Raw genomic sequence first — 14,949 nt, 5'->3', positions numbered from 1 at the left:
CAAACCACTGGTGGACTAGTGAACAGCATCCCCAAAGGTGACTCCTGTAATTCTCTAGTGCAGAGTCCAGTCCCATGTCCAGAGGTAAGAGAACAGTGAATTAACCTGTTTAATATGATAACTACTGATCTATTAGTAGGGACTTATAAAATGGGAGCAAATACTATTCAGTGTATTAACTTTATATGAGTTTAGGCTCATTACCAAACAGCAAAAAATCATCCAAAGATCACATTAATTGTCACAATAAACAAATAAATTCATAGAGCTACACAGGAAATCAAACCATCGACCATCTGCACTATGTAATTCCAGAAATGTAAAGCAAGATGAAAGGGGAAGTGTATAAAAAGGGGAGTGTAACATTATTTCAATAAATTAATAATGCATTGGTTTTATACAGCGCTTTTCTGGACACTCAAAGACGCTTTACATTGCACTATTCGTTCACTCCATACTCGGTGGTGGCAAGCTACTATTGTAGCCACAGCTGCCCTGGGGTAGACTGACAGAAGCAAGGCAACCAGTTTGCCCCTCCGACCACCCACCCAAAGTTGGTTGGAATGAATATAGAGCAATGTTTGAAACAGATGATGTCGAAAACCATCCGGAAAAAGAATATGATTTTCAAATAAAAAATCTTCCCAAAACAAATCGTTGGTTTTCCTCAAAATGAATGAGAAATATTGATATAGACCTATTAGGACTCCACTCCTGCCACACATAATACACAGGACCATTAATTCAGCCCAAAGACCATTCGAGGGACCTAGAGACCATCTCAGGGACCATCAGGGACCACTCGGACCAGTGCACAGCGCCCCTAGAGGTCATGGTCCGTAATGGTCCGGACCGGTCTTTTAATATTCACGGACCAGACCACACTTTCGGCTACAACCGCTGCTGCTCCTACAGGTCGCCCCAGGGGCATTGAGGATGGGTCAAATGCAGCGAATGAATTTCCCTACCTATAATAAAGTCTAACTTACCTTTAATACAACAACAATTTTATCGGTTCGGAGTTGTTCCGCTTAGAATGTGTTTATCACGCCGTGCTGACGCTGTTAACCACGCTCAAACCTTTTCAATAAGTTATTCACACATCTGCCAACAGGAGGGAGCCCCAATCAAAACTCAGAACTCACTCCCCATCCACATCAGAAACTCAGACTCACTGACCACTTTTTAAAAAACTGCGTAAAACTCGCCTGCTGTTTCTGCTCACATACAATGTACAATATCATTCCATGTTTTTGTTTTGTCTGTTTGGTAAAACAAAAGTACTCTTTGCTTAACATATAAAGAATTCATGGTATATTGTTCTTAGGATACAGAGCCATAAATCAAAAAAATATCTTCATTCTGCCTGGAGAAGTTGTGAGATATGTTATTCTCTTTAGGTGCAAAACAGTTGTTGTTGTTGCCTTTTATCTGTTGTTATTTCAGCCGGAGATTCAGATAAAGTTGTGTTTTTTGCTGTGTTTGTCGATGGAACTCTCAACAGTTTGGACCGAGAAGTAGCTCGGTTATTGTGTGTGATGTCACGCTTAACAGACGTATAACCGTTTTTACTTTTTGAGGTTTTAATTGTGTGGAATTATTGAAATTGAAGTTGAATGTACCATCTCTGGCGATGTGTGCCAATAAAACAACATGTTTGAGGGCCACCAAAGTTTGATCTGAATGCTGCATTTGAGGCACCCTTTGGGCACACCATAACTTTGGCCCTTGTATTGTCCTCACATTCTCAGTAAAATAAACATAGGCGACACACAAAATAATGCAATCCAACCTTAAGAGCCTCCCTGTATGTACTGAAAAAACAAGTATTACTTTTCAAAGTATGAATATGTTGAAATTCATTCTGAGGCCATCACCACCGAGCAGTGAGCTGTTTACATTAAGATTTGATCAGCGAAAGGCTTTTCTGATGGATGTTATAATTCTATCTAGGTTCTATCCTAAAACCACCCAGTGCTTCGTGCGGAAAGCAGTTTAGGCAAATGTGCATTAGTCAGAATAATAGCTAGAGGGTGGTTTGTTTTTATAGTATGTGTGCAAAGACCAAAGCTCATGCAAGCTGTCAGCACAGATTTGCATTGCAGGGCCCTGTCTCTGAGTTTGCTCAGTAGCATTGCTAATACATAAACTCTCCAGTGTCTGATTTATGATTGATCTCTGATCATTGATGATTGGGATATGTTTTGTGTGTCGATTGGAACGATGTTAATGGTAACGTGAGCCCCTCTCCATCTCTCCTGAGAGGATGCAGCCAGTCCGCCTCTCAAATGAGCATCACGCCCTGTGGTCAGTCCTCTCCGATACCACTTCCACGCATTCAAATGACCGGGGAGAACGAGAGTGGCGGCCCGTGCAAAGTGGGGAAGGGGAAGGGAACCTTATTTGTATAGTGATTTTTACATGACACAGGTCATCCAAAGCGCTTCACTCAGGGAAAGGGATTTTTTCATTCACTCCATGCTCTGAGCTACATATGTAGCCACAGTTGCCGTTCGGGTAGGCTCTCTGACCCCCACACACTCCCCTTCAGGCTATGGGTGCTAACCAGGCCCTTCCCTGCTTAGCTTAGATATCTGATGAGATTGGGTAATTGGCACGACCCATTAAAGCAGCAGTTCAAATATAGAAAGTTTTGTTCCCAAATGTTTTAGTTTTGACCACCCCCAGATGCCCTAAGCTTTGTGTCATGCACTCCCTATTGGCCAGTCATTACAAACTCACCCATTCACACACCAGTGTACGCACACACAGGAGGCAAGGAGGTCAAGTGTCTTGCCCATGGACACAACTGCAGTGTGCACCTACAAGGGGCCGGGATTCGAACCCACAACCTTCCAAACACGACACGACCCGCTCTGCTCTCATCCCGTTTGAAACAGACAGCACGTAAAATGTTCAACAGTCATCTGTGACCCAAACTCATTCCTGACTTTGCCAAAGCATTGCTCAATCCTTCACAGGGATCAGTATATTTAAGCACATTTGATCCTGAAGCAACACTGTCACACACATCAACCAGTGGTTTACAGTCATTGAAAAGGAGACAAAGCAAACGGGACTTTTTTTTACTAATGTTTGCTTTTATTTCTTTAATATAGTGAAGGACACACTTGATTTGAATCCTGCAGGAGAAAACAGTTCAACCATTATGACAAATTATTGAGATCAATTTTCAAATGGTATTCAGTGTTGCCTTCTTTTTTGACTTGAAATCTATACCCTTGCTCACATACCCCTGGTTGGGAGTAGATTAGATTAGATTTTTATTTTCACAAACAGCATTTAAAATACAAGCTTACAAATCCAAATGATGACACAAGACCATCTTGTTTGATTTGGCTTTTATCTCATCTACTTCAGCCTGGGAAAACTGGAGACTTGTTTTTAGGTCCTGGATGTCTTTAGTCACACTTTGAATAAGTTTTCGACGCGAACACACATAGTCCACAATCACTTGAACACATGATTTGAAACTCTTCTCTTGTTGATCAAGAGGAGCTTTGAAAAAATGTCTTTTGTTGTTCAAGCATCAAGCATCTTCTGGGCAATGACACGGAGCCATCCTCAACTTTTCTTGGCATTTTGGTGTTTACAGAGCTTGATTTGAAAAACCAGACCAGCTGGAATAGGCCTTGTTTACAATCTTTCAAATATTGCTTTAGTCGTCAACCATCCACTCTTCTCAAATCCACAATAATGTATCTTGAAGTATGTTAGTAAAAACATAGGTATGGTTTTTCAAAAATGACGTCCAACCACAAAATAATAAAATGCAAGTTCATTGAGTCTTGCTAGGGCTCATGCTGCTGCCGCACAGCAACACAGCTCCAGCATTGAAAGTTTTGAAAGAAAATAATGCTATTTTCAAGGTTTATGGGAAGTGTCACTGGGCACTGGGAAGAGATGAGAAGAAGTCAGACTGCAGGTGGCGCTGTCAGCCTGCTACTGCAAGCAGGAAGACAGAGTCAAAAACGGTTTAAATCAGCTGAGCAGACAGTAGTAGCCAAAACTGTCAGGTATGAAGTAACACCCAGGTCTCAATACCAGGACATAGTGTCACAGTCTGGTTGCTTTCTTGTTTACTCTCTATTATTTTGGCAACTTTAAGTCTACAGGACTATATTCATTTATACTGCACATCGGCCTTGGCCTTCTATTGAATAATGTTAACAATTATGAAATGTTTGACTTTCCATCTACCACCAGACCTAGCTCAAGATTAAATCAGGACTAAACTGGGGCATCAAGGGTTTAAAATAGGCCAAAGTTGGACTGAATTGTGCCTAAAAAGGACGTAAACCTTGTCTTAAATTAACCAGGAATACTCCAAACATAAATGCAATACTACCACATCATGGAAGGTGTTTAATCAAAAGAGTAGTTTTAAGATTGCAGATGATCACTGAGTACCACCTTAAGGTGCCAGCTGTGCTTTTGTGCTAACTATGTTCTGGTGAAAACCTGAAACTTGCCATGATGTACACCCAACTTCATCATAGTCAGGGGAAGGTCTGCGGTCATCAGTCATCTGCTGGTGATTTACATGTATTTTCATTGCAGATATGCCCGGCATGCAAACCAGCCTCATATTTTACCAATGCATTAGAGAACCTGGGATATTTTCATAACACAATGTGCCCCATAATGTCCTCTTTACAAAGCCCACATGTGTTTTAGCAGACGACACAGCAGACTTAGATCTTTGTTACTCAGGGAAGTTGCATGTGTGTCCTGGTTGCCGGGACGAACAACTCCCATCACCTCCACGGAGCAGGCGGAGTTTGTGTCAGCACTGTGACACTAATTAAAGCTCCAACCATTCTGTCTCAAGGGACTGCTGTCGACTAGTGTTTGATCATGGCCGCCAAATCAAACACTTCACCATTAAGATCAAATTCAATTATTCAGTAATGTAGCATTTGAGAATGAGTTGTTTCCACCTTTCAATACAATGGGGTGCATGAAGCCAGTTAATCCTGAACTTGATTTTGTTTTGGTTAGCAGCAATGTGTGTGTGTGTGTGTGTATGTATGTGTGTGTGTGTATGTTTGTATGTATGTGTGTGTTATCTTATCAAAATATTTTGCAGAAAAGCAAAATATCTCCATCTGTCCAAGAGGTTGAAGCTCAGAGTAGGATAGGCAAACATCAAAGTGTAAAACATGATGAGCCTGTAAAACAGCAGGTATTTCCTCCATGGGATTTATTCCTCCTGCTGCATTGCTCCTTTTTTATGTCGGTGTGGCCCATATATGTAATATTGTTTCCTTCTATTCCAATAACAAGAGAAAAGAAACCACCAAAACATTGTCCCCACTAGATGGTAGCAGAGTATGAGCCTCCATGATGAGTGTCAAGTCTGCAACTCTGAGATAAAAAAATTAAAAAAACGGAGTTTTTACAGCTATTCATTCCTTCAACTTTTAATTCACACACAGATCTGAAATCAGATATGCAACGTTTGTGGAAAACTCAAGTGAACAAGGTATCGAAAAGACTCGAGGACCGCTGGGGTAGAATGACCGTGGCGAGGCTCTTCCGTCCGATCCCCATTAACCACTGGCTACAGCCATAAAGGTGGTGGCAGAAGTGTCTTGCCCAAGGACATGAGTACAGTCTGCACCTGCTGATGAACGTACTGATAACACCTGAAATGAACCTACTCCAGACCCACCATTTCACTTTAGCTTTAGCTTTCCATTGATTTTTCTATGTGTTTTATACTTATTTATATTTCCGTTTGATTCCATTCATTTGTTTATTTCCAAATTTGTTCATCTAGTACAAAATGTATTTTTGAAAATGAAATTAGAAAAATCTGAAAGAATCCAATCATTCATTCAGTCGATTTCCAAATCGAAAACAAAAACGAAATGACTTATAAACGTCTGCTGTATGAACATTTTATGTGATGAAACCAAATCACTCTAAATTTACAATCGTGTTAGCCTGTGTGCTAACGTGTGTGCTAGCTTGTGTGCTAGCTTGTGTGTTAGCCTGTGTGTTAGCCTGTGTGTTAGCCTGTGTGTTAGCGTGTGTTAGCTTGTGTGTTAGCCTGTGTGTTAGCCTGTGTGTTAGCCTGTATGTTAGCGTGTGTGCTAGCTTGTGTGTCAGCCATTTATGAAGCTGTGTTGCAGGTGTCAACTTCTTATAACTGTATTGTGAAGTAACTTCACTTATTGCTGTGATATGTCTATTTATTTCACTGCTAATAATGCATGGGCAGATCCGCTTGGAGAGAGGGGGCGGAGCTAACTGAATCAAAGCGTCTTGTCTTCCGGGTTTGCAAAATACCCACAGAAAATAATTATATTTCTCACAAAAAATAATGCTCCATAGCGGTAGAGGTACAATATATCATATATATATGCCTATACTTTACTTTGGGATGGCTAACATAGCATGATACAGATCCTTTAATCTGTAAAACAGCTTTTTCATTAATTCTGACGTATGAAATAAATACAAAAATTAATAAAAATGAAAAAAAAATAAAAATAGAAGTGCCTGACGCGTCCGTGCTGCCCCTGCGGAGCGTCTGAACAGAGGTCATGTTTGCACTGAAAGTTGAATAAGGAGCTCTTTCCAACCTACTCTGGAGTCTGGACACCTCTTCTTTTTTCTAACCTAACGATAATATAATGGAGAAAAGCGTTGGGCTGCAAGAGGTACAGGACTTTATTCAACCTTCCTAAAGGAGAGGCCACTCGCCAGAAGTCTCTCCGGGATTCACCGACTATCACCAAAACAGTGTTTGTCTGTGACTGTCTCTGATGGATGTTTGGTGAACCTTCGCCAGAATCAAAGTGGATTAACTTTTATAACCAATGTGAGTCCCACAACAAAAACACCTGATGGACCAGAGCGGTGAGTCAAAACGCATGTTAGCTTGTGTGTGTTAGCGTGTGTGTTAGACAAGTTTGATGCAAGTTTATAAAAAATGGGTCCGCTCACGTGGGGTCCTCTCACATGGTGAGTCAGACCCAGGCGGCTGTAGCTGCTGCTAGCTGGATGATACATTTTGAGTTCAGTAAAGAAGATAGATCTGCAGATGGACCAGGAGTGACGGTAACAAACATGTTTTCTGTTTAACAGCCGTGGGACTCAATGTATTTCAAAAAACATTTTAAATTTAAGACACTTAAGACCTCTGGTGCCTCAGCACGGATATTTGAAGTCTTTTCATTTAAAGTGATGTTTGTGAGGAGAACACGGTAATGACACATGGACCAGCATTGGTTGTTTTATTTATTTCATTGTTTGACAGGAACATTGCACAACAAATGTGTTGCACAGACCAGACCAGACTCATTTTCATCTGTAGTCCCTGGGCAGAGGCAAAGTGACAGCAGGTTTAAACAATTGGAGTTTGGCCTGGAGCTCCCTCTACAGGCAGCTGTGGCAATGGCAGTGAAAACAACCTTTTAGTTTCTCTTCATGACATCCAACCAAATAAATGGACAGTCTGAGTGCAGAACTGAAGGATCGGTGATGGCTTTAAAAATGTGTTCCATCCATGGCACAATATGTTTCAGCAGTTGAAGAAACAACCAAAGTGGATTGATGAATGTTAAAACATGGTTAAAGTTGCAGTCCGGAGTTACTGATTTATGTATACAACTTTAAAAATGCTTAAAATGATAGTATGGTCCTGTACTGTAAAATACTGCTGGTGTTTCATGACATACATTATGCTTTCCCCCCCGTAGCTTGTAAAACTTGTAAAACGCTACTTTGAATGATGTTTGAGCTGCAGTAATCCTCGCTTTTCTAAAAGTTTATCTATCTGTAAAAGAAAGGAGAACGAGGCAGCACTGAGCTAAGTTTGCAGATGCACATAGTTTCCGAGTTCAATGTTTTGCTGTCACGTAGCTTTGAATTAGGTGTGAAAAGGCTGTGAACAAGTCTTACTGATGTTTGAGCCATTCGCTGCACACATATTATTATTATTATGCTAATGTGGTCGTTAACATTGCAGTCAGTAATGTCCAGAAACATGCCACTGCCATATTTTATATAGTTCTTCAAATGTGGCATTTACATCGCAAAAGGACTCTAGTCAATGCCAATCGCTGTGTAATCAGTAAACCAGGCAAGTTTGTGTTTGTTTTTTAAGTAAGTAAGTAAGTGCTTTATTGTCATTCTACAAGTGTATAATGAAATAGTATTCAGGTGCTGAGCCGCCCTGCCGCTGAGCCGCCCTGCCGCTGAGCCGCCCTGCCGCTGAGCCGCCCTGCCGCTGAGCCGCCCTGCCGCTGAGCCGCCCTGCCGCTGAGCCGCCCTGCCGCTGAGCCGCGCTGCCGCTGAGCCGCGCTGCCGCTGAGCCGCGCTGCCGCTGAGCCGCGCTGCCGCTGAGCCGCGCTGCCGCTGAGCCGCGCTGCCGCTGAGCCGCGCTGCCGCTGAGCCGCGCTGCCGCTGAGCCGCGCTGCCGCTGAGCCGCGCTGCCGCTGAGCCGCGCTGCCGCTGTGTGTCACCCTGACCCACATGACCTTGGTGGTCGGGGAAACTGTAGCACTCGGGAGAAACCCAGCTGGCTGCTCTCGGTCTCCTCTGATCCTCTGAAACGGTGAAAGGCTTCCGGGTTTGTCCCTGTTTCAGAGCGTGGTGTCCTGCACTGGTCAGCTCCTGCTCCTCCTTCCTCTTCCTCCTGCAGCTCCGTCCGCTCCACGTCTTTCACCATCTCCTCGTTTGTCCCTTTTTTGTTTCCTGCTGTGATTCTTGACGCCTCCTCTGTGCTGCAGGTGTGGGGGCTCTTGGTGCCTCTTCAGTGTCTCAGAAGAAGAAATGTGTAGGTCTCAAACGGGTTTAGCTGATCAGCTAGCATTTGTTTACTTTTAAAAAGCTGCTTTCTTCAGGACCATTTTTGACTCTCAAAATAAATAAATCCACCAAACCTCCACAAAAACCAAAAAACACAAATGCAGTTAGCAGAAAAAGGAAATGATGTCACATATAATATAATCATTTTGTTTTCAGGTCACGCTATTGACCAGATGGATTGCCACTTTGGCAAGGCATTCTGGAGGAATATTACTGACCCATTGTCTCATATGTTTGATGTACAAATATCACCTTGTCCTCTGAATTTTCATATTTTGACGTATATAAAAAATAACTTTTTAAAAAAGAGCTTTTTACTATTAAAATGTTTTTCCTCATCAAAAACATAGTTGTCGTTGCTCTTGTGGAGTCAAGGTTCAGTGTTACTGGGACATTTTGAGTAGCTGTTTTAGTTTAGCGTGTTGCTATAGGGGTTTAAAATGAACATGCTGTTGGAGCTGGTTTATTTGTGTGAAATCAAATAATGTTTTTGTTTGTTTTATTTAATTTTTGTGGGGCTAACTATGCAGCTCCTCCCTCCTAATCAGTCAGCCTTATCAGCTCAGTGTGAGGAGGAGATACGACTCAATATGATATCAACTCAATATTGAGCCTGCATACTGGTGAGTTACTACCGCCTCTGGCCACCACACATGCACGTTTTAATGATTTACTTTACCCCAGACTATATGGATGGAAACTTTTTATCTCTAATCTGGTGCAGTCTATGAGCGTTATGTCTGTACTTTGTTGCTCTGATTTAAGCAACAAAGTACAGACATAAAGCTCATAGACTGCAGTGAAGTAATAGGTAACATTATGTAACCAACAAAGTCAAAGATAATGATCAATAGGTATGTGTTTCGGATTACAAACAATACCAGGACGGTATTGGAAAAAAAAATTTGGTACTACTGGTACGAAAAAAATGAAAGTATAGAGCAGATGCATATAGCACTGTATAGCATGTTACAACGACACTAGGAAGACCAAAGTGCTTCACAGAAAGATACAAAAAATTCAAAAACACAAAATAATAATAATGCATTGGTTTTATATAGCGCTTTTCTGGACACTCAAAGACGCTTCACATTGCACTATTCATTCACTCCATACTTGGTGGTGGTAAGCAACTATTGTAGCCACAGCTGCCCTGGGGTAGACTGACGGAAGCGAGGCAACCAGTCTGCGCCATCGGCCCCTCCGACCACCACCAACCACTCACTCACTCACTACATTCGCTAGGCTTCCTGGTGTTACTAAACGGTCTCCCATCCAAGTACCGACCAGGCCCTTCCCTGCTTAGCTTCCAAGGTCTGACGGGGTTGGGCATCGCAAAGGCGGTACGGCCACCGAAAAATGATAGTAACTTAGACATAAAACATTAAAACAACATTAAGTAACTCGTTTACCTCAATAAATCCTTTCCGTAGTCCCTCTGGGGGTAATGCAAGTGTTGATGGGATGATTGGGGGGTCTTTCATCTCCCCCTGGTGTCGCTGGCCAGAAAACCCCAATTGCAACTTGACTGCCACCGGACCGGAGCCACCAATACACACTAATGGAATCACAAAGAAGAAGCTAACAGGCTAACGGGCAAAAGATCTCCATTGTGTAATTGGATGTACAATATCCCTCTGTCCCTTTGTCTTTTCTGTCAGTGTAGTATTTACTCTCACGGACAATTAATGAGTAAAAAAACACAACATGCTACGACACCTGCACCAGTTCTGGGGCACCAGTTATTTAGTACTGCTTTAAAGTACTAACCCTCAGCCCTACTTAGGACGGAGACCTGTCAGGCTCTACAGTCTCAAGTGTTACATGTGCATGTCTCCTATTCAAAGAGCTGTCTTGTTGACTCCCAGTCGGTGACCTCCTTCTCCATTTGGCCTCAGGGTTTCTCAACAATAAGTAGACAGGAAAGAGCTTTTTTGTTGCCGTGTCCATCACAAGAAGTGCTAGACGGCAAACCTTACGTAACACTCTTGACACGGGAACGGGATCATATGATTTTTATATGAAAAAGGGCATTTTAAATCACAGTCTCAGCCTGATTTGATTTAGTTTTTTGTTTTATTTGTCTGGGGGCACCCGGACACTGGCTGTGTTCTGCGTAATGTTCCCATCTGTAAACAGGCTGGTTTAAACAGCAAAAAGTTCACAGAGTAATTCACTGTTTCTTCAGTCAACAATCTTCAAGTTCTGTGACTTGGTTCGATTTGTACACGGCCAAGTTTATTTACCAAGTTAAAGGAACAGGCCTTTGTTTTTCCAGACTGAGATATGTTCTTACCTGAGCTTAGACGAGTTGATGCGTAGCTGTCTGGTCTTTGTGTGTGTGCTCAGTCATGCAAAACGACCAAAGATATTGTTAGCATTTGGCCTCTCCTAATGTATTCTTATAGCGCAGACAGGTACGTATCAACTCGTCTAAACTCAAGTAAGAACTTATCACAGTATGGAAAAACGGTGACCTGTTCCTTAAACATAACAAAATCCCTAAATGCTTGTAAAAATGTGTTTACTTCTAATCTCAGAGGAATGTGTATTTTCAATCAACCACTTGTACAAACATTAAGAGAACACTGTTGATCAATGATGGAATAGCTGTGACGATGAGTTAAAACTACGGCTCTTTTCTATTAAAAAGAGAATAATAATGGAAAAATGTTGAATGAAGATATATGGAAAATATTTCACAGAAAAAAAAATTTGGGTGTGGACAATAGTCCTTGAACGTGCTGAATTTATCATGACTTTATTGTTAGTTTTGCATATGTTTTGAATGATTGGTAAATTGACCAAACCGAAATAACGGAAAGAAAAACGAAGGATTTTCTTTTTCAGATCTTTGCACTAGTAAACAGCTTATTTTAAGATATCCAGAAACCCCTCTGAAAAAGTATTTGTAACTAATATACCAACAAATTAATACATATATATCGTTGCTGAAAATATCTGCAATTTTTAAGCATAAAAATCTAAAATGTTTACAGTCCATTATTCTCATTTTATGAGATTTTTAATTTGGGCTTTTTACAAGCTGAGCCAAGATAATCAAAATGATAACAAATAAAGGCTATACATGTCTCACGTCTATATCATATATTAGTTTCACAGTTTAAGTTGAATTACAGAAATGACTGCACTTTTTAACGATATTCTATTTTTTTCTATTTCAGAGAAAGTTTCAAATTGATACTTCTAAATGTAAAAAAAAAAAAAGATTCCTTCTTCACCTGCAGCGTCTGGCCTTAACATGATACATTTAATAAAACCTGTAAAAACTAAAATGAATCGCAAGAAATATTGACTTGTAAAGGATTTGAAGAGGAACATGGTCTGTATTGTGCACTCTGATGCCCCAAAGCAGTTTGTGTTATATATTGTGTTATATATGTCCTCCTTTCACCCCGATCAACCCATTAAGGAGCCCCTTTAAAACATATGGCCATTGTAAAGCACAGAGATGACTTTAATGTGAGCGAGACCTTTTTATGTACACCTTTTATGTACACGCCATATCAGGTCTTATGTAATGTCCCCATGTAAAGCTGTAACCCGCGGCCACAAAGACAGAAGCATATACCAACATGAACGAAGCACAGGAATAAAGATGTAGGAACGCCCAAAGGAAATGTGGAAATGGCAACACAAGGCATGGTGGCAGAGTGGTTAGCTTTGCAGGAAGCAAGCTCAACATCTGGACTATAACCTCCCCTTGAAGAACCTTTACAGGTTTCAACGTGACTCAGTGGTGGAATCAAGTATTCAGAGTTTTACACGAGAAAAAAGTTGGGAAAAGTTTGGTCCTAAAATAGTCATCACATTAGGGAGAGCTAAATCTTCATTGATCCCTGAGTAGCTCATGTACAGTACACAACCATAGGTACTCTACCAAAAGAATCAAACCTGAACATTTTAAGGCAACACTTTATTTTACATTGCCCTTGATATACCAAATTTGGTCCAATATAATTATACGAAACAATGTGTAATAACTTGTTCCTATGCAGTACATACACAACATGTACAATGGAATCATGTCCATGTTGGAGGGTTTGTGACTTGGAGGGAAGATTTTCTCCGTCGCCAAAACATATGTGTCATATTATCAATAACAATGTAGCCTATACTACAAGTGCAGATGACTAACGGAAACCCTGAGTTCTGTATAGCGTGATGACTTAAGGTTAGAGCTTAAGAGTAGGGTTGGAGTTAGGGCCGTATGTCTGTACATTATGTTCCTCCAGACTACAAATCTGTCTGTCTGTCTGTCTGTCTGTCTGTCTGTCTGTCTGTCTGTCTGTCTGTCTGTCTGTCTGTCTGTCTGTCTGTCTGTCTGTCTGTCTGTCTGTCTGTCTGTCTGTCTGTCTGTCTGTCTGTCTGTCTGTCTGTCTGTCTGTGGCCCATGGTGGACAGATGATCTGACGGAGTGTGGAGAAGGTCCTGAGAGGAGGGGCAGAGTGTTCGAGACAGTGTGTAGGGTCTAAGCAGGTCACAGAGATATGATGGAGCAAGGTTATTAAGGGCTTTGAAAGTGAGCAGAAGGACTTTAAACTGGATTCTTTCCTGAACTGGCAGCCAGTGAAGTTGGTGAAGGACTGTGGTGATATGAGCTGAAGATGGGATCCGGGTTGTTGTTCTTCCAGCAGAGTTCTGGACCGTTTGTAGTTTATGTAGGAGTTTGCGAGGTAGTCGATATAGTAATGAATTATAGTAATCTACGCGTGAGGTGACCAGTGAGTGAACCAGTATAGCAGTGCTGTGTGAAGTAAGTGAGGGTCGGAGACGAGCCCTGTAACATTATTGATGTGAGCTTCAAATGCGAGGAAGCGGTGAAAAATGACACCATGGTTTCTTACTTGTTGTGACAGAGTTATTGTGGCGTTGTCAAAGGAGAGAGTAAGTGTGGGAGTCTTGGACAGGGTTGAGGGAGTACCAATGAGAATGACTTCAGTCTTTGTACTGTTAAGCTTATGAAAATTGGATGTGAGCCAGATATTAATTTGTGAAAGGCAGAGATTGAGGTGATCCGGGGGCAAAGTGGAGTTGGGCTATGCAGAGATATACAGCTGCATATCGGTGCAAAGTAGTGGAATTTAATGTTGAATTGTTTGTAGATTTAGCCGAGTGGGAGGAGATATATTAGAAATAGTAAAGGGCCAAGGACAGAGCCTTGTGGGACACCACAGCAGATAGAAGAGGGTCTGGAGCAGAAATGCCTGAGTTGGACAAATTGTGTGCGGTGTGTAAGATAGGATGTGAACCGGGTCAAGGGAATTCCAGAGATACCGATGTCAGTGAGAAGGATGTTGTGAGAGACTGTGTCAAATGTGGCACTAAGATCTAAAAGAACAAGGATGGATAGTTGTCCTTCATCAACAGCACATATGAGGTCATTAGTCACTTTAACCAAAGCAGTCTGTGCTATATTTAGGTATTTAGATCTTGCTTTCTTTTTCTTTCTTTCTTTATTCAGACATTTAAACCTTTAACAGACAAAGACATAAATAAACGTGAAGTCTGAAATGGAATAGGCAGAAGCTAAAGCTTATGTATGCTTATATCTCAAAGCTAAGCAGGGCCTGGTCAGCACCTGGACGACTGACCGCGCGGAGAACCGCAGGACACCACTGTGAGTGGCTCTCCACAGACTGTTTGAAATTTCTGTCTCAAAAATATTGCATTGTAATATCAACCTGGCTCTGGTCGGGCTGACAAGGGCCTATGTAGGAAATGTACTCTTGTAAAAGTGATTTATTCTTTTTGTTTGTATGTGAAAAATTAAATATACCAAACAGCAGCATACACACTATCTTGGAATGGCTTATTTATTTATTTATTGGAATTTGATACAGTATGACAGTTTTAGATGGTAATTGTTAGAATTAGATAAGATAAGATAAGATAAGATAAGATAAGATAAGATAAGATAAGATAAGAAACTTTATTGTCTGTCCCTGAAGGCGACAGAAATTCGTCTTTGACAGGCTCAAAACATGCACATATTTACAATCAACATAACAACAATGAACAACAGGACTATTATTTGTGACCGTTCAAAGTGGAGATTGCCTTTGGAACAAATGATGTGTATGTGAG

The sequence above is a fragment of the Gobius niger genome (assembly GCF_951799975.1).
Source record: "Gobius niger genome assembly, chromosome: 12".
Classification (NCBI taxonomy): domain Eukaryota; kingdom Metazoa; phylum Chordata; class Actinopteri; order Gobiiformes; family Gobiidae; genus Gobius; species Gobius niger.
Note: the sequence above shows the minus strand (reverse complement) of the source record.